General features: G+C 39.1%; 1 long non-coding RNA gene across 1 annotated transcript; it reads left to right on the top strand.

Annotated features, from left to right (window-relative positions):
• Positions 1 to 6,427: 6,427 nt before the first annotated feature.
• LOC126714012 (uncharacterized) lies at positions 6,428 to 8,861 on the top strand. Its single transcript, XR_007651517.1, has 3 exons — positions 6,428 to 6,614; positions 7,551 to 7,617; positions 8,536 to 8,861. It is a non-coding gene; the product is annotated as an uncharacterized LOC126714012 (long non-coding RNA).
• The last annotated feature ends 9,532 nt before the right edge of the window (positions 8,862 to 18,393 follow it).

Raw genomic sequence — 18,393 nt, 5'->3', positions numbered from 1 at the left:
CATCCACCTTCATTCTTTATGTCTATGAGCATGCTCCCTTGAGCTGTCTTAATCCCAGCTGGCTTCTATCTGCATATCTCGAGGATCCCGGGCTTCTGGGAATCCCCAGGTATCCTGGTCTAGTCCATTTCTGGGCTCCCCAGTAAGTTTTCTTCACAATGGTTGGGCTGAACTTCCTTTTTTCATTTTTCTTTATTTTCTAAGGCTCAAAACTTGCCCATTCATGGGTTTAGACCTCCTCTCACTTAACTTAAGTGGACCTTGATTGACGGATTTGGGCCTTGTCCTTTCTTTGAAGGACCAAATGGGTTCTTTTTCTTAAATTTGTAATATTTTGGGCCTTGACACATTACATGTGAAATTTTAGACCTCAACAACGGGTAAGCTCAGCACTACTAAGCTTGAGTCTTCTCTAGAAGCACACATACAGGGAAAAAGAATACCGACTGGGCTTGAAACACCTTTTCTTGGGCCGTTAGGTTGGCTTTAAGAGGTTTTCCCATTGTAGGAAATTCCACACCCCTCAAAACAAGTAAATTGGGAGCCAAACTTAAAAATTCATCTAGTACCTTGGGCTTGGCACCACAATTGTCGTCGTCTGTGGGAATCTCTTACTCAGCTGAAGACCCAGGGCTAGGTTGTTGCCGCCAAGGATGGAAGGGCCACATGCAAGTGAGGGGTCAGTGGGCTCTAGAGGTAATCATTCAAGGGTCTCGTCCTAAGGACAAAGGAGGTTAGAAAGGGAACGGAAAAGGAAGAAGGATCACATGCAAGATGAGCACGAGACAAGGGTGGATTCGGATAAGGCTTCTTCACAAGGAGAAATATTGGTTTCCTACATTCCCGAGCATTTGTATCATAGTGAACAAGACCAGGAGATAGAAAACTTACAAAAGCAAGTTAAGGAGTTGGAAATAGAAATAAGGGGGCGACGTCGAAAAAGGGATTGAGAGAAGTCGACTAGTGATCCTGAATTTATTGGCGGCAGTACGGGAGAGCCGTCCCATCAAAGTCATTCACAGCAGTCAAGAGTAGATCTAATGAGATTATAGGGCGTCGCTCTAAAATACTGAGAAAAGAAAGACACAGGCACCCCAGCACTGCCTTAGATACCATGAGTTTGGCACTTCGGAGAGTCGCCTGTTCACCGTTTTTTTACTAGATAGAACGAAACAAGATGCCCAGGAATTTCAACCATCCCCCGTTTATTTGCTATGATGGCAAAACTGATCCAGTGGAGCACGTCAGTCATTACATTCAGCTAATGTCCTTATACTCTCGGAATGATGGGCTAATATGCAAGGTGTTCCCATCCAATCTCAGGCCCACGACAATGAGATGGTTCAATGGTTTAAGGAAAGGGTCCATACACAATTTCAAAGAGTTGATTCAAGCGTTTGGGGCCCATTTTATCACTTGTAGCTGGGTCCCCCAGCCCATTAACGCGTTGCTGTCTATGAAGATGGGGAACGGGGAGACCCTCTAGTCTTATGCCAACAGATACTGGGGAGCAATATAATGAGATAGGTGGAGGGAATGAACAGGTCGCAGCAAGTACATTTAGAGCATTGCTGATTATGCGACCCCCCAAGAACATGCACCAGCTCATGAGGAGGATTGAGGAACATAAAAGGTTGGAAGATGACCGATAGCAAAGTAAGGGGAAAGCTCCGACTACCTCTCAATATAGTAGGGATCAGCAGCCCGGGGGCTTTCAACAAAGACCTAGGAGGGAAGTTAGGGCACCAGAGCCTAAGGTCTGTATAGGAGGTGTTAACGTAGCATTCAAGGAGCTAGTCCACAAGATTTTAGAGCGAATAAAAAATGAACCTTACTTTTGGTGGCCGAGTAAGATGAGAGGGGACCCATCTAGGAGGAATTAGAGCCTGTATTGCACATATTACCGAGAGAAGGGTCACACCACCGAACAGTGTAAAGTGTTCAAGGATCATTTGAAACAGCTCGTAAAGAATGGACATTTGAAGGAGTTTATAGATGGGCAAGGAGGTAACATGGCAGGGCAAACCTTAGGAAACCGAGGAAATGCGCTCCCTTCACCCCTTGGAATTATTGAAGTTATCCACACAACCTCCATCGACGCAAGTGTAAGTCGCCAAAAAGGGGTTCTGAGCATTACTCCATAACAAGGCTTAGAAGCTACAGATCAGCCAAAAAAGAGGCTGAGGCCGTCTAAAGAACCGATCGCTTTCGACGACGACGACCTCGAGGGGACGTCCCAACCACATGATGACACCCTTGTTGTGGCATCAAGAATTGGTGGCTTTTTGGTCAAATGGGTGTTGATAGATCAAGGGAACGGGACTAAGATAATATACCCCAACCTCTATAAGGGCTTGGGTTTGAAGCCAAAAGATCTGACGAAGTATGACACGCCTCTAGTGGGGTTCGATAGGAAGGTAGTGGTACCTGAGAGGCAAATTTCATTCCTTGTTATGACCGAAAGGAAAGAGGTAATGGTGAACTTCATCGTAGTTAATGCCTTTTCTCTGTACACAACAATTCTTGGTCAGCCCTAGATTCATGTCATGGGAGTGGTACCATCCATGCTGCATATGAAGGTTAAATTCCCCACCGAAGATGGAATTGTCGTGGTCATGGGGGATCAGCGAGTTGCGCGACAGTGCCTGGTGGCTGCGATTAATCATAAGATCAAACAGAAGAAGTAAGTGGAACCGGAATCATTATAGCAATCACAGAAACTTGAGGGGAGCACCGAGGCTGATAGTACAGAAGAGTTGGTCCAAATTAGAATCCTCCCATATGAAGATAGATATTTCTAGGTCGGAAAGAGCCCACTGCCAAAGGACCATGTTGCCATGCTGTTATCTTTGGTTTTGGATGTTTTCGAATGGAGTCCATATGAGGTGCCCGGGGTGGATCTAACCTTCATCACCCATAAGTTGAATGTAGATCCCCTATTCCCTCCTAAAAAGCAGAAGCCAAGGAGATCTGCCAAATAGCACGTGGAGGTCGTGAAGGAAGAAGTAGAAAAGTTGAAGCAGACTAGGGCTATTAAAGAGGTGTTCTTCCCTAAATGGTTGCCAAATACAGTGATGGTGAAAAATAATAATGGGAAGTGGAGAGTCTGTGTAGATTTTACCGACTTAAACTGAGCGTGCTCAAAAGACCCCTTCCCTGTCCCAAAAATTGATCAGTTAGTTGATGCCACTTGTGGGTATCCGAGGATGAGTTTCTTAGATGCTTTTTAGGGATACCATCAGATCACTTTGGCTCCTGAGGATCAGGAGAAGACCTCTTTCATAACCCCTGAGGGCAACTATCATTATACCGTGATACACTTTAGGCTGAAAAACGCAGAAGCCACCTACCAACGGATGGTGACAAGAATGTTCAAGGATAATATCGGGAGCACGGTTGAAGTTTATATCGATGACATAGTAGTCAAGAGTAAGAAGGATGAAAGGCATGTGATGGACTTAAACGAAACCTTTGAAATCCTAGGCGACACAAACTACGCCTCAACGCCAATAAGTGTGCATTCAGAGTAGGTTCTAGAAAGTTCTTGGGGTATATAATTACAAACGAGGCATTAGGGTGAATCCAGACCAAATCAAGGCGATAGAAGAGCTTGCTCCGTCTAGCACCCTTAAGGACGTACAGAAACTCACAGGGATGATTGCAGCACTAAATCATTTTGTCTCATAATCAGTAGATAGGTGTAGAATGTTCTTTCAATTATTGAGGAAGTTGAAAGGGTCCAGCGGACTGAGGAATGTGAGGAAACATTTCAAGATTCGAAGTGTTATTTGATGAGCCTGCCTATCATGTCCAACCTTGACCTTGGGGAAGATCTGTATATGTATTTGGTAGTGTTCGATCATGTTATGAGTGTGATATTATAGAAAACTCAGGATGAGGTATAAAGGCCAGTGTATTATATCAGCAAGGCCCTGGTAGATTCGGAAATGCGATGCCTGTCGTTGGAGAAGTTAGCTTTAGCACTAGTCCATGCAATAAGGAAGTTGCGCCCCACTACTTTTAGACTCACACAGTGCATGTGCTAATCGAACACCCCTTACAATCGCTATTAAGGAGGTCTAATTTCACAAGAAAAATAGCGAAGTGGGGGACAAGGCTCGGGTCATTTGATGTGAGATACAAACTGAAGAACACTATTAAGGAGTAGGTGTTGGCATATTTGTGGTAGAGTTTACCCCCTCGGCGAGTAGTACAAATAAGGTTTGTCAAGTCTCAGTCAAACCTTGGCAAGTGTATGTCGATGGGGCATCTAATGCTTGGGGCACTAGAATAGGCATTGTACTCATTAAGGTTGAGTTTCCAGACTTCCAATAATGAAGCCGAATATGAGGCCCTAATTGCGGGGCTTAAAGCGGCTAAGAAGTTAGATGCAGGAGAGGTAGAGATCTTTTTAGATTCATGCTTGGTAGTGAGTCAGGTGGAAGGAAGTTTTGAGGCAAAAGATGCTCTGATAGCCGAGTACTTGAAGTTGGTTGGCACACTACTAGCTGGCTTTCAAGGTGTCTCAAATTTCAAGGGGACAAAACAATCATGCAGATTCTTTGGCCACTCAGGCTTTATCCTTGGACGATTGTGTTCCTCATATAATTTTGGTAGAGGTGCTGAACCGGCTGAGCATAGAACGTCAACAATGTGTATCCGTAGTATCAACACCCAACTCGAGTTGGATGGATCCTATTGTATCATTTATAACAAATAATGTTCTGCCAAGCGAAGCAAAGGAGGCCGAAAATATACGAAGGACTTCGGCCCGATTTTGGTTATCTAAAGACAAAAGGTTATACTAACGATCATTTAGAGGACCATATTTGTTATGTCTTCACCCCAGGGATGTGGAGGGTCTCTTAACTGAGTTACATAGAGGAATTTGTGGAAGTCATATGGGAAGACGGTCGCTAGCACATCGACTTATGACACAAGGATTCTAGTAGCCAAACATGCAAAGGGATGCCACCAAGTACGTAGAAGTGTGATCAATGTCAGAAGCACTCCTCGAATATCCACTAGCTAGAAAGGAACCTTAACCCGATCTCCAGCCCATAGCCCTTCGCCCAGTGGGGGTTAGACATTGTTGGGACGTTTCCTTAAGCCACTGATAACAAAAGGTTCGCCATAGTTGCTACAGATTATTTTACGAAATGGGTTGAAACTGAAGCCTTGGCAAACATTCGAGATGTAGATGTGAAAAAGTTTTTTTGGAAAAATATTATCACAAGGTTTGGGATCCCAGAACACTGATTTTGGATAATGGATTACAATTCGATAGCAAGGCCTTCTGTAAATATTGCAGTGACCTCAGAATCAAGAATAGATATTCAACTCAAACATACACTCAGAGTAATGGACAAGTAGAAGTGATGAACAAAGCAATAGCTAACGGGCTGAAGAAAATGCTAGAAGGGGCTAAGGTGAATGGGCCAAGGAGTGCCTCATGTGCTATGGGCTTACTGCACAACGCCCACGAGATCCACGGGTAAAACCCCTTTTTCTATGACTTACGGAGTCGAAGCTATGATTCCTGTGGAGGTAGGCTTATCTAGTATAAGGGTCTCAAATGTCTCCCCGTGAAATAATTATGCTTGCGTGGCCAAGCAGTTGGACCTCCTGGAAGAGCACCAAGAGATGGCTTTGATCAGATTAGCTAACTATCAGTAGAAGTTGGCTTAGAGGTATGACAAAAATGTAAAGCCAAGAGATTTCGTTGCAGGGGACTTAGTCTTACGAAAGGCGGTGGGAAATACAAAGGATCAAGGTGCAGGGAAGTTGGCTCCAAACTGGGAGGGCCCATACCGAGTCACTACAGTGGCAGGAGTTGAGGCTTACTACTTGGAGGATATGGAGGAAAGACCGCTTCCCTGACCTTGGAATGTGAGAAATTTGAAAAGATACTACCACTACGTGCAACCATTATGATAAGATGTCTTACACTATAATTCTCTTTGGAAAAAATGGAACAAAAGCGATCATCTTTATCAGCGTTAAATTATATTTGTTGCATTACACACTTTTACTCTAAAGGGACTAAGGACAGAAACCTAGCATCAACCTGACGCCAATCACCAACTAGGTCAAAACCAAAACAAATTTATCTAAGGACAAAAACCTAGTGTAACACCCCAACCTAATTGCATAATTTATTTTATGGGTTTATATGCATGTTATTATCTTAATTCCTTTAAGTGCATAAAACTTTGATATTGTGATATTATAGAAGATACATGCTCTTTTAATGTTGCAAAAAGAAATTTTATAAAGGTAAGGATATATATGCAAAGTTATATTGTTCTTTGGGCCTTTCTAGAAATATAAGCTTATAAGGGGGTGAAAAGTATAAATGCCAAAAGTTGAAAAGGTGGGTCATGATCTTTTCTTTCCTTAGCATTACATGTGCCCCATCTCAAATTCCATTTCCTTTATCTTCTTTTTCTGCACCAGAAATTTCAGCTCTTCTTTCTCTATTCCTTTTTCTTTCTCTCTTCTTTGCTCTTACACGGCAACACCTCTCCCTCACTCTCTCACCGAAAATCATATACATCTCTCTCTAAGAAGAAATTAAGAGCCTAACACTAAGGTTTCAACTTCAAAGTTTGTGGGTAAGTACATTAAACCTCATCTAATTATGGGTATTTTGATAGTATAATTGGTTTGTTGATTTTCCCTTCTTTATTCTCTAATTTGATTTTAGAAGCTGAACTTGTGATTCTGTTTTAGTAATTTGAAAGAGTGATGATGTTGTGGTCTATTGAATGCTTATTAACGTATTTTGACATATATAGTATAGGTATAAAAATACCCAATTGAAGTGAAAGCCAATTGCTATTAGTTGATGATTTTGTAAGAACATATGTTAAAACTGTCACTGTGAGAGATTTGATGTCTACAACAAGAAAAATCTGTATTAAATTTTTTTTTCTATGAATTAGAATGCTAGGAGTAGTTTTTATGAATTCTAAGACACACATGGTTATTATGGAAGTGGTCTCACAACATTTGGATGAGTATAAAATAATGGTTTAATTTTTAAGTTGCAAGAAATTCTGTCAGGATAGATTTGAGCATGCTTCCTTGTATGATTTTTAATAAATCATGATTTTATGTTTTAACTCTAAAATTTATATGGTATATACTAGACATCCAAGGGAGTGGTACTGTAAAACTTAATGACGTTTGGATGTGTATGGACAGCCCATTTGTATTTTACAAATGAGGAATATGCTGCTTAAATGAGCAGTGAACAACATATGATACACCTGACTTTGTGGATTTAATTCTCAAGTTAGGGTGAATGTTTTGAGTTACAATTTAATATGCTTATCTTTTGGTATGCTTGGATCATAGATAAATTTTTATGTCTTGGTTTCTCTATGTTTTGGTATGTAATGTGTTTGATGAATGTACCTTGTTTTTGGGGAAACTTTATGTGAGGGGAATTAAAATTTTCTTAAGTTTAAGAGTTAGGTTGTGATTCAGGTATAATTTTATATACTTAGGAAGATTTTGTCAGTAATAAGTTTTGGTCTTTCATTTAGGTGACGAGAACGAGAACATGAACACTTGAGCTCCTCTTGTACAATCTCTCGTGTCTTCTGTTTTTAGGTAAGGGACATATGACATGTGTGTTTGATAAGTATTAGAATTGTTTAGAAAACTATTATGCATTAAAACTTTTTAATTAAAGATATTACATATAAGCATGATTTAAGTAAAATATATGTTCGTGAGTTGTTCAATCTTATATACATGATAATTTTAGCATATTGATACTATTATTTATATCATGAACATAATATCTAAGAATGAAGTGAATATGCTACTGTTGCGAAACATTTATGTAAAAGCAAAGTTATCAGAAAAATATAATTTTCAGTTATTCCATTGTTATGATCTAAACTCAGCCAGTAGGGGTTATAATATTGGTATTTCCATGAAGATTCTGATTGGCCATTAAAAGTGGGACTGGCTCTGTTTTACCCGCCCTTGTTGGTAACAGCCAACTTGTAAAGGATGTCAACCTACCCCCATGGTTGAAGATATGTATTATGATATGATCCCGGAATTACCTAGCATTATGGGGAATGTTGGATGCCTGGCACTCTGTGCTGGAAGCCTCCCAAAGTTGTAACAAACTTACAATTGGATTAACTAATATGTATTATAAATGAGCTATTAAGTTATTTGGAAATTACAAGAAAAGTATGATGATAAGAAAGGTATGTTAAATGTGTTATAAGTCTGATGAGAAGTTATAATAAAGTATTTTATAGTCTATTCAAAGATAAGATTACTGAATTATGTTTCAGTTCCTTATTATGTTCTTTTATTATTATATGAAAAGAAAATGAAGTATTTTTATCTGAAAGTTCATAAGTTATTTTAAGAACAACGTGAATAGTATGAAGGCTATTTATCAAAGCTAGCATATCCATAAAATATTTGATTTACATGCATTCTTATTAGAGGCCCATGGAGCTTAAAACCTTACTGGGTTTCGCAGCTCACCCTATTATATTTTAGTGCACAGGTTCTTCCTGGAAGCAGCGAGAGTATTAGAGATGGCAAGGATTCTGTGATTCTCGCTTGTTAGAATGTATAGTTTTTGTTGTATAGTAGTTTAGCTCTTTTGTGTTATAGAAGGAATCAAGATGTACTTGATCCTTGAGCACAGATGTAATTCAGAACCTTAGTTTGTTTTGAACCCCAGTTGTATGTCTTTGGGGTTAGGTTTGTAATAAGAGTTTTGTTAAACGTTTAGCTATGTAATATTTACACGGATACCTGACCTTTCAACCAAGTGGTAATCTTCCAAGTTCAAATGAAATGAAGTTTCAAGGCTTTCATCATTTTTGTATATTGTGGCTTTTATGTGAGAAATAAGCAGGAATACAAGAAACAAATTCTTGATAAGCACCTTCAGTTTAGGTTGGTTCATGTTAGTATTGAGGTAAACTTGATATTTACATGCCGGTCATGCTCTACATTCTGGAGTACAGGTTTGGGTCGTGACACCTAGCCTCGGTCTGACTCCAGTCACTGACTAGGTGGAAACCTTAATGAATTGATCTAAGGACAGATAACGAAAATATCTAAGGGCAGAAAGCTAATTTGGACCAATTCCAATCAACGAGTGAGATAAAAATCTGGGAGAAGACTATCCAAAAACAGAAATCTCGCTCATTAACCTTGATTATCGAATTAGCAAGAAACGTTCATAAGGGATGAAAGCCTATCACAACGCGAGAATTATTAATGATTTGGTTGATTATTGCTGTTTGGTTATCACAATATTTCCCGATTGTAAGCACTTGTAAAAATTTGTGAAACTAAACTTAAAATTTACTCAGAACAAATTTAATCAAATTAATATTAAATAAAAAGGCGTCCTACAACTTGGTGACCAAAACATGGCTTAATCCATAAAATAGTAAAGGAGAGTTTAAATTCCCAACAAAGGGGAACAAAAATAATAAAATAATAATAATAAATACAAACACTGTAAAACATTTAAGGAGAAGGGTCTTAGGTAGCATCAGGGAGGACAGGGGAAGCGCCACTAGAAGAGGGGGCAGTCGGTACAAGAGCAACCTCCGAGGTGCCAGTATCTTCAGGAGCTATAGGAAAAGCCAAATTGTCCAAGTCTACCACCACTACGTGGGAATCAATTCTTGGCAAGCTCTCTCATATTGGGGCTATCCTTCCCTTCCTCATCTCATTTTTCACCCCTTGCAATAGGTCGTCTCCCAATCTGGGCTTAGACGGGAGGGTCATTGGGTAGTGGCAGTTGGGTAGGATCTCTGAAGGGAAAGGTCTGAAGCAAGTTCAAGGCTTCCATGGTTGCTATCCAGCCCTACATGAACCTCATTTGTCAAGCTTGAAAGATGGCGGGGCCATTTGAGTTCTCAACATCACTGAAACCCATGTCATAGAATTGCTACTCAACCTGCTTCATCATCCCCTTCAGCTCTACGAGTTCCTTATCCCGAGCCAAGACCACACTGATTGCCTCAGCCAACTTAGAGTCTGAATCCTCTAGCTTCCCTTCCAGCACCCCAACCCTCTGCTCGGTAGAGTCCCAGACCCTCTAAACTACCATGGCCCTTTGCTGCATATGGGCCGACTCTTGAACCTTCACCTGGAGGGTAGATTCAGCCACTTTCTTGAGGGCTTTCTCCCCATCTGCCTCCTCAATGGCCAGTTTCAACTGACTTTCAAGGATATGTGTCATTTGAGCGGCCTAAGGCAAATAAAAGAAAAGAGGGGGCAAGGTTAAATAAGAGCTGAGGTAGGATACTTAAATAAAATATGAAACAACAGGAAAGAAATATCCCAATCAAAAGCACTTGCAGCAATGATGTGCCACTTTAAGTTGAGGGCAATAGCCTCATCCCTGCCATCCGATCAGTACTTCATATCCTCAAAGAGAAGCAAGGCTTGCCCCCAAGCTATCCGCGACCCAGCCGTCGAGCTCGTTTCTCCAAGTCTACATGAAAGAATTTGAAGGGAGAGGCACGTCCCCTAGCCTGAAGGAGCTTCGCTAACATGAGGATGGGAAAATAGAGGATGAAGCCATGTTGGCACTAGTGATGGCCGGTCGGCCAAAGGTCCTCGGTCCCAAAATAGTGCCAATAGTTGGGGGAGGATTCGTGATAGCTGTGACTGGAGAAGGGGTGCAGTTAGCAGGGGGAACGTCAGGCTTCTAAAAGGGTTCATCAGTAGTTCTTGGTCTCTTGTTGCGGCCTCAAGAAGCTAGAGGTGTAGCCTGTCGGGGGGTCATCTGACCTCCAGCTGGCTGAGCTTCCAAGAAGTAGCGCTTAATACTCATGTTACATCGTTGGACCATGGTGGCGTCTAGAGCTGCAACAATGGGCCCTTCTACTGGTATGCTCTACTCTACCTTGGAAAATTGTATCCTTGGAACCATCACTGATCGGTGCCAAAGAACTTTCCCTTATAAGACAAGGTCCTCTTTCCCGAGCTCCACCCACAGTAAGGCCTCTTAGTAGGAATCTAGGAAGGTAGACATCTATGTAAGACAGCAGGGGGCTGTCGACTATCAGAGCGGGTCCCTGATCCTATTAGCTTATGTAGGATGGAATGCAGCTAAGAATCAAGTGTGAAGTTCTAAGCTGCCCGTCATAGTGGACGAAAATCTTCGAGCGCAACACAAAGTTCAGATCCCGAACATGCACAGTGCCGAGATCCGGTTTGAAACGCTTGGAAACTACGTTGAAAATAGAAAACCAAGTAAGTAGAGAACAAATGTTAGCAAAAGAAAATTAAAAAAAAAAAAAAAAAAAAAAGAGAGAGGATATATACATATATATATATATATATATATATAACACATATACAGAATATGATGGAACATATGCAAAAATAATATGTGGGGGGGAAGGTAAAGCAAAAAGTGGTAAACCCTACACTACTCATGCTCAGAAAAATGAAGGTACCAACCAATTTGCCGAGACGATGTTGGGCACGTGAGTTCGCCAGCGAGCCAGTTCCCACTCACTTTTATGAACTCCCCCGCAAAGTTCCTATTAGAGCCGGGGAGGCATGAGATGAGTCTCACTACGGGGTCTCGAATTTTTAAGAAATAGCCCTTTTTCAGACTACCACAAATACCGTACAGGAAGTTGATGTCATGGTGGTTGAGCCCTAAGCTGTATAGTTCATTAAGGCAACTCACACTACTCACTACTCTATAGAAATTAGGGAGACACTAGTTGGGGCTAAGCCCATAAAAACTAAGGGTCCTAAGTAACATAAGATCTACAAGGAATCTAACTGCACCCTCAAGGGTGGCCATTAGGGGAAAGAATACTACCCTAGGACGCCTATCGTTTTCTATATTCCCTTCAGGACAATATTCAATATCTATGTCCTGAGGCATATTAAACCTAGTCTTAAAGGCCGCCACAATGGCTTTAATACCTAATAGATGAGCAAAACCCATTTTTGGGGGAGTCTAAAGATAAATTTTGAATAGTAAGGGAAATGTTAGAGAACTTTCAACGATGCATTTACATCTAAAGGGATGATCACAGGGGAAGGATTATGGCTCAGGAGGATGAAATGAAGGAGGCTAAGAGAGAAAAAATGAAATAAAGAAACTAATCAATGGAGGTTTGGCCTTATTTATAGGAGAAGTGGCTTTAAATGCTTTTGGAGGGAAATTTAATAACTTCCCCCTTGTTATCCATTACACTTGTGCCTCAGTATACAAAACGTCAGATGATCCTGGCCGACAAATATGACAGCTACAGTCACATGCGTGAAGTGTACAAATTGTCTTTTCTATCACATTTAATGACTGACGGTTGGTTTTCCCAAGGGGAAACAGTACGCCGAGTACACTTCACCAACATACACGAGTTAAACCTAACCAATCCTTTACCGATGTATAGGAGTTAGCCCAAATCCCAATCCAATCCATTAGCCTCAATATGCTTTAAGAGTGTAGGGCCCAATGCCAAGTCGGGGCCCATATCAATTTAGGGGACCAATGCTTGATCGGGGTCCAGTACCAGGTTAGGGTCTATATCAAATGGGAACGGTAGTGCCTTGGGGGAAATCGCCTGCCAAACACTGTTCGGCAATGGGTACAAGTTTCAAGAGAGTTGCATCAGTCATGAGAAGTGGGTCCCTTCTGGTCAAGAATATATCCTAGAAGGACCCACCAACATAAAAAGTTTCCTCCTCATCATGATGACCCCACTAAGGGAAGTTTATAAATAAAGGCTGATGGTGTGAGGGAAGTGGTTGGCAAATTTTAGGGGGAGGAGAGATACATGAGAGAAAAGAGAGGAACCATAAAAAAGGGGTAAGCTCAGCACTACTAAGCTTGAGTCTTCTCGGGAAGCACATATACAGGTGTAGACACTCGATTTTGCACCCATGATTTAATCAAGAAGATTAACTAAACAATTAAAATTAATTAAATAATTTTGTGATTGGTTGATGATTAGTGTCAAAAATAGGATTGCTTGCATGGGAATAAATGGGATGGTTGGATAATAATAAAATTATGGATAATCTAGACTTTATCAAGATTTATTTTAGAAATTTATCTATGAGATAATTGTTACTGAAAAGACCTGAATTATACAGAAAAGAGTTAAAAATCTTAGAATACGGATTGAAAACATGTCTAAGTGCAAGTCTCGACTCAAGAAAACCTAAAAAAGGAGTCCAAAACGCACCCAAACACGAAAGCGCGATTGGCATCCAAGAGTACCGTTTGGCACTTTTGGGGTGCTAATTGGCACTTTCAAAGTTCCGAATGGAACCTATTAAGGCTTCGGCCCAACAGTCTTCGGGTGACAATAAAACACATCCTTTTTGACTTTTTAGCACAAGGACGCGTCCCAATTCATATTCTAATTGTCTTTGCCTATTTTTTAAGCATTCTAGCCTCCATAAATAGGGACTAGATATCAAAATTCAGCACACTTTTTCATGCTCTCAAATTTCACATATTTCTGACCCCCCTTTATGAAATTCTCTCTCTTACATTAAAGAGGTTTTGGAGGCTTTAGTCTTAAGAATTTCTTTTTTGTAAGCAAGGGTTTTTAGGTTTCAAAGACAATTGCAAAAATTTATTTGAAACCTAAAATATCCCCTCAAGAAGAAGAGTGCTGCATGCAAGAGGTTGTTTCTTATCAACCCTTTTTCTTATGTTTCTCTTATTGTGATGATGCATGTTTATATATTTCTTTCAGTTTAGTTGTTTTAAATATTCATATCATGAATTGTTGATTTATTTTGTTGAAATATGTTCTTGATTCTTTTTATTATTGTCATGATCTATTTTTAATTACAAAAATCTGCATGTTATCTACATCTTTTTTTAAATCAAAAACTGATTTGCATCTTCTTTAGATGCAGATCTAAATTTTTCTCAAATAAAAAAATTTATATATTAAAAAAAAAAAAAAAAAAAAAACTGATTTGCATCTTCATTATATGTAGATTTGAATTTTTTAAACAAAAACTGATTTGTATCTTCCTTAGATACAAATCTGAATTTTTCTTATTTAAAAAATTGATCTACGTTTTCTATAGATGTAGATCGGATTTTTTTAACATAGCAAATTTTGAAATTAAAAAAAAAAAAAAAAAAAAAAAGGGTCATGAGTGGTTTTGTTTGTTTGTTTAGTGCATGTAGCATAGATTTATTTCATGAATAAAGTCCTCTTCTTAAAAAAAAAAAAATCTTTTTCTTAATATTGTTTACACGTATAAAAACAGATCTAATTTTTTTTATATATATCACAAAACAGATCTGATTTTTCTTTAAAAAAAAAACCAATTTCTTTTAGTTCTCAAAAACAGATCTAATTTCTCTTTCATTAATAAATCACTTTTTTTAGTTCTAAAAAACATATCCGATTTTTTTCTAAACCCAATTTAATTTTTTATCACAACACAAATCTGATTTTTTTTTTTTTTTTAAACAAAGAAAAGGGCATATTCATAAAATAGATTCATTTGAGACAGTTTTGATTAGTTTTGTTCATGTATGCAACATATCATTCATGTCATGCATAAAAGGAGCAGTACATTGGTTACAAGAGTCTAGAAGACCAGACTTTGTCTGGGCAGAATGGGTGTCTAACACCTTCCCATTCCGTAACCTAGCCTTCGAATTTAGTGTCTTTGGATAGGTAGACCTAGGCTTTATCATTTTTTTTTTATAGTTTGTAACTAGGACCCAAAGCCATGTAATACTCAATTTATCAAGCATGTATTCTTTTTTTATTATTATTTAATCAATGAGAATGAAACAATTCAGTCATGTATTTTGTATTTAGTTTTTTCATTTTTTTTTTGTATAAAAAATAAGTGACGACTCCACACCATTTACCCAAAAAGAGAGGTTCCCCTAAAAGCACTTAAAGATCTCTCTTTTTTTAGAGGAACTTTTGCAGTCTCTCACAACAAGGCAAAAGAATACCAATTGGGCCTGAAACACTTTTTCTTGGGCCATTGGGTTGGCTTTAAGAAGTTTTCCCATTGTAGGAAATTCCACACCCCTCAAAACAAGTAAATTGGGAGCCAAACTCAAAAATTCATCTAGTACCTTAGGCCTAGCACCACATTTTCCACCACCACAAACTGCTTTATCCAATATAGTAACAAATCTCCATAAAGGAAACTTTTTTTTTCTTATTTTGACTCAGGCTGAATATTGGCAAATTTATCGAACATTTTTTGGGTATTCATTTTACCAACAAATTTCATGAACAATAAATATATACTACCTCCGTCCTAGTTTGTTTGTCCTCTATTCCATTTTGGGATATCCCAAAATATTGTCCTATTTCTAAAAATAAAAATTATTATTTTACTAATGTTCCTATTATACCTCTACTTTATTTTCAAAACTATTTGAAAAGAAAACTAACAAATATTTTTTTTTAAATCAATTTAATTGGGGCACATTTTTAGTTGCCTCATTAAGAATAACTCTTATTAAAAAAGCTGATAAATTTATTTAAGGGTATGTGAGGGTCTTTTTTTGGACAGTACCCAAGTCCAAGTAGAAACAAGGATCCTGGGCCCTTTAACAAAGATCCTGGGCCCTTTACTTGTTGTTTTGGTTGACTAGGCTTGGTTCACCGCAACTAAATGGGGCTGATTACAAACCAAGTTGTACGCAAGTCACATAAAGCTCCTCAAGACGAAAATGCGATTCCTCCTAAGCAATAAAAAATGTCATTATAAGTGTTTTAATGTCATAAAATGACCATTTACTCTTACAAAATAAGTAAAATAAGTATTCATAATATTCACAGTGAGAAGGAGATTAAAATAGAATATTTAAGGCTTATCTTTTATTGTGTAAACATTTAAAAGAGTTCTTTCACTTGGTACCCCGGATGTACTGTCGTGGTACCCTGGGCGTATTGTCGTGGTACCCCAGACGTACTGGGCCTGTAAGAACCCAGGATGTACTTTCCCCATGCTTATTATGCAATGGAGTTTTGTCATTTCCCTTACCTCTATAGGTCCTAAATAAGAACACATTATACAATACACATATCTTCAAATAATTATTAGTTTCGTAGATTTAGATATACATTTTAATACATATACATATATGTAAATGAATTTCATGAGAATGATTTAGCCACGAGGATCCTGACCCCAATTCTCACAAACTTCGTGCTTTTGCACAAGACTTGTGGGATTTAGAACTCAAGTCCAAGTGGCTTTGCTTGGGCATTGCCTTCCAAGATAGTTAGGTGAGAAGGATTTTTATGGGAGAGAGTGATATCTGATGTGTGCATGTTTTGGCATATGTTTCTTTGGAGGCTAAATGTGTCCAAGGCCCAAGTTGAAGTGAGGACCTCGGTAAAAAGACTCAGCTTCTGGCTGAGTAAAACGAAAACTAGCAAGCAAGAATATATGTATTGAAAAGCAAGAAAGCAGCAAAGGAAAACAATGTAATAAAGAAACACACGAAATAACTATTAAGGATCCTCAAATCAGTATGAAATATTTCATTATTTTTCTTAATTGTGGATTACAATGTGCTCACTAAGACGTGTTACAAGGTCCAAATAAGCTAAAAAATTACAGACTTAGATGGCTATCTAAGCCTCTAAGACTTGCAAAGTTTGAATCCCTTTGAATCCAAGTATGTTCTATAGTAGCTGTTTTTGGGATACCGGGCAATATTTCCCTACTTTCTTTGAGTTTTTAACAGAGTTTTCTCAATGATTCTGTTGTGATTTTCTATTGCTGAATCCCCTTTCAATGTTGGCTGTCTTCCTCTTTTATAGTGTCATTTTAGGGTTCGGGGTACCACTAATTCCCCCCCTTTGGCTCTCTGGGTATCAAAGCCCCTGTTATGCCAGCCATTCTGATGGCTGATTCTTTCTCTATTTCTCATAGTTTTCCTCGTTTAGTCCTGTTTTCCTAAAAGCCACTTGTTGACTTTCCATTCTAGGGTGTCCTTGGAGAGCTGACCTTCACCCTCTCTTCTTTCAAGGCTTCTTACCTTTTAGACTCAGCTTTTTGGCTGTCCTTCTTGCTATCATTTTTCCCAAGTAAGCGGAATCCATTCCTGCTAGGTTGAAGGTTTTCCCAGCCACTTCCCCTTATAGTTCTTCATTTTGGGTTCCCCGAGGTACAAACCTTTTGTTCATGAATTGTCACTCTCCAAGCTTTCTAGTTCTTTGTTGCACCACTGTGTGCTTGAGAAAGACATATCTGTTCTTCGTTTCTTGTATTTCGTGGTACCCCTTTTGAGCTGTCTCAATCCCACTTTAGCTATGCTGCACGTCTCGAGGATCCCGAGCCTCTAGCAGCCTCTAGGTATCCTAGCCCAGTTCTTTCACTGGACTCCCTTTGATTTTCTAATTCTGGATAGGCTGGGCTTTTTCTTTCCTCCGTTCGTTTCATGGGCCCTAAGGCCTGTCCCTTCATGGGTTTTGGGTTTCAAATCTTTTGGGCTTACCATCATTTTCCCTTGTGGTGAGCTCAACCCTTTTAATATTACTTTCTATAGGGTTGGCCCATTGTGCTATTTTTGGGCCTTGGTGTTATGAAATTTTGGTCCTCAACTAGGTAGTTTTGTAAACTTAAACATTTTTATAAGGCAGACAAGACAATAAATGATGTTCTCTTAAAAAGTTTGACTTTTCAAACAAAACAAACAAATTGGGACGGAGGGAGTAAATTATACAACACTAATAACTGTATAACAACAAACAACTGTGCAATTAAACGATGTCACAGTGGCTATAACCACCAAAAAGAAAAATTATATTTATTATTTTATTTAATATGATTATATCACAGACCCCACAACAATGCAAATAGCCAAATATATATCCTAAATCCTAATACTCAAGTCAAAACAAACATGAGGCAACATGAAAAAATAGAGAGAGAAAGGCTAAGGCAGAGGCAAGGCGAAAAGAGGAAAAAATTGCCGATTTGGTGATTCTGATTCAGAACAGAGGCAAGGCGAGAGGCGAGGGCGAGAGAGTGAGAGTTTGAAAGACTTGCCGGTAAGAAGGAGGAGGAGCTCTAGCGTCGACAACTACAAAGGTGGGAAAGAGAGAGAGTTACGATTTGGTTAGGCAAATATCGAAGGCGCTAACTCAGTTCAAACTTTAAAGCAGAGATCGAGAGTGAGAGCATAGAAAGGAGAGAGTGAAAGGCTAATTGTGTGAAGCTATATTAGGGCTTTTAGCCCAACTAGGCCGATCGATGGTCAAAAATCATCCAAGTGTCAAATTTTTCTCTTTTTTCCCTTCTCTCGTGTCCGATTGGTACTCGCTGTATCTCAGACGTATCTTGCATGTATCCAAGTCGTATGTAAACACTCGATTTTGCACTCATAATTTAGTTTTGGAAAATGAC

Source organism: Quercus robur, chromosome 2 (assembly GCF_932294415.1).
Source record: "Quercus robur chromosome 2, dhQueRobu3.1, whole genome shotgun sequence".
NCBI lineage: Eukaryota > Viridiplantae > Streptophyta > Magnoliopsida > Fagales > Fagaceae > Quercus > Quercus robur.
This window is presented reverse-complemented; position numbering and strand designations above follow the sequence as displayed.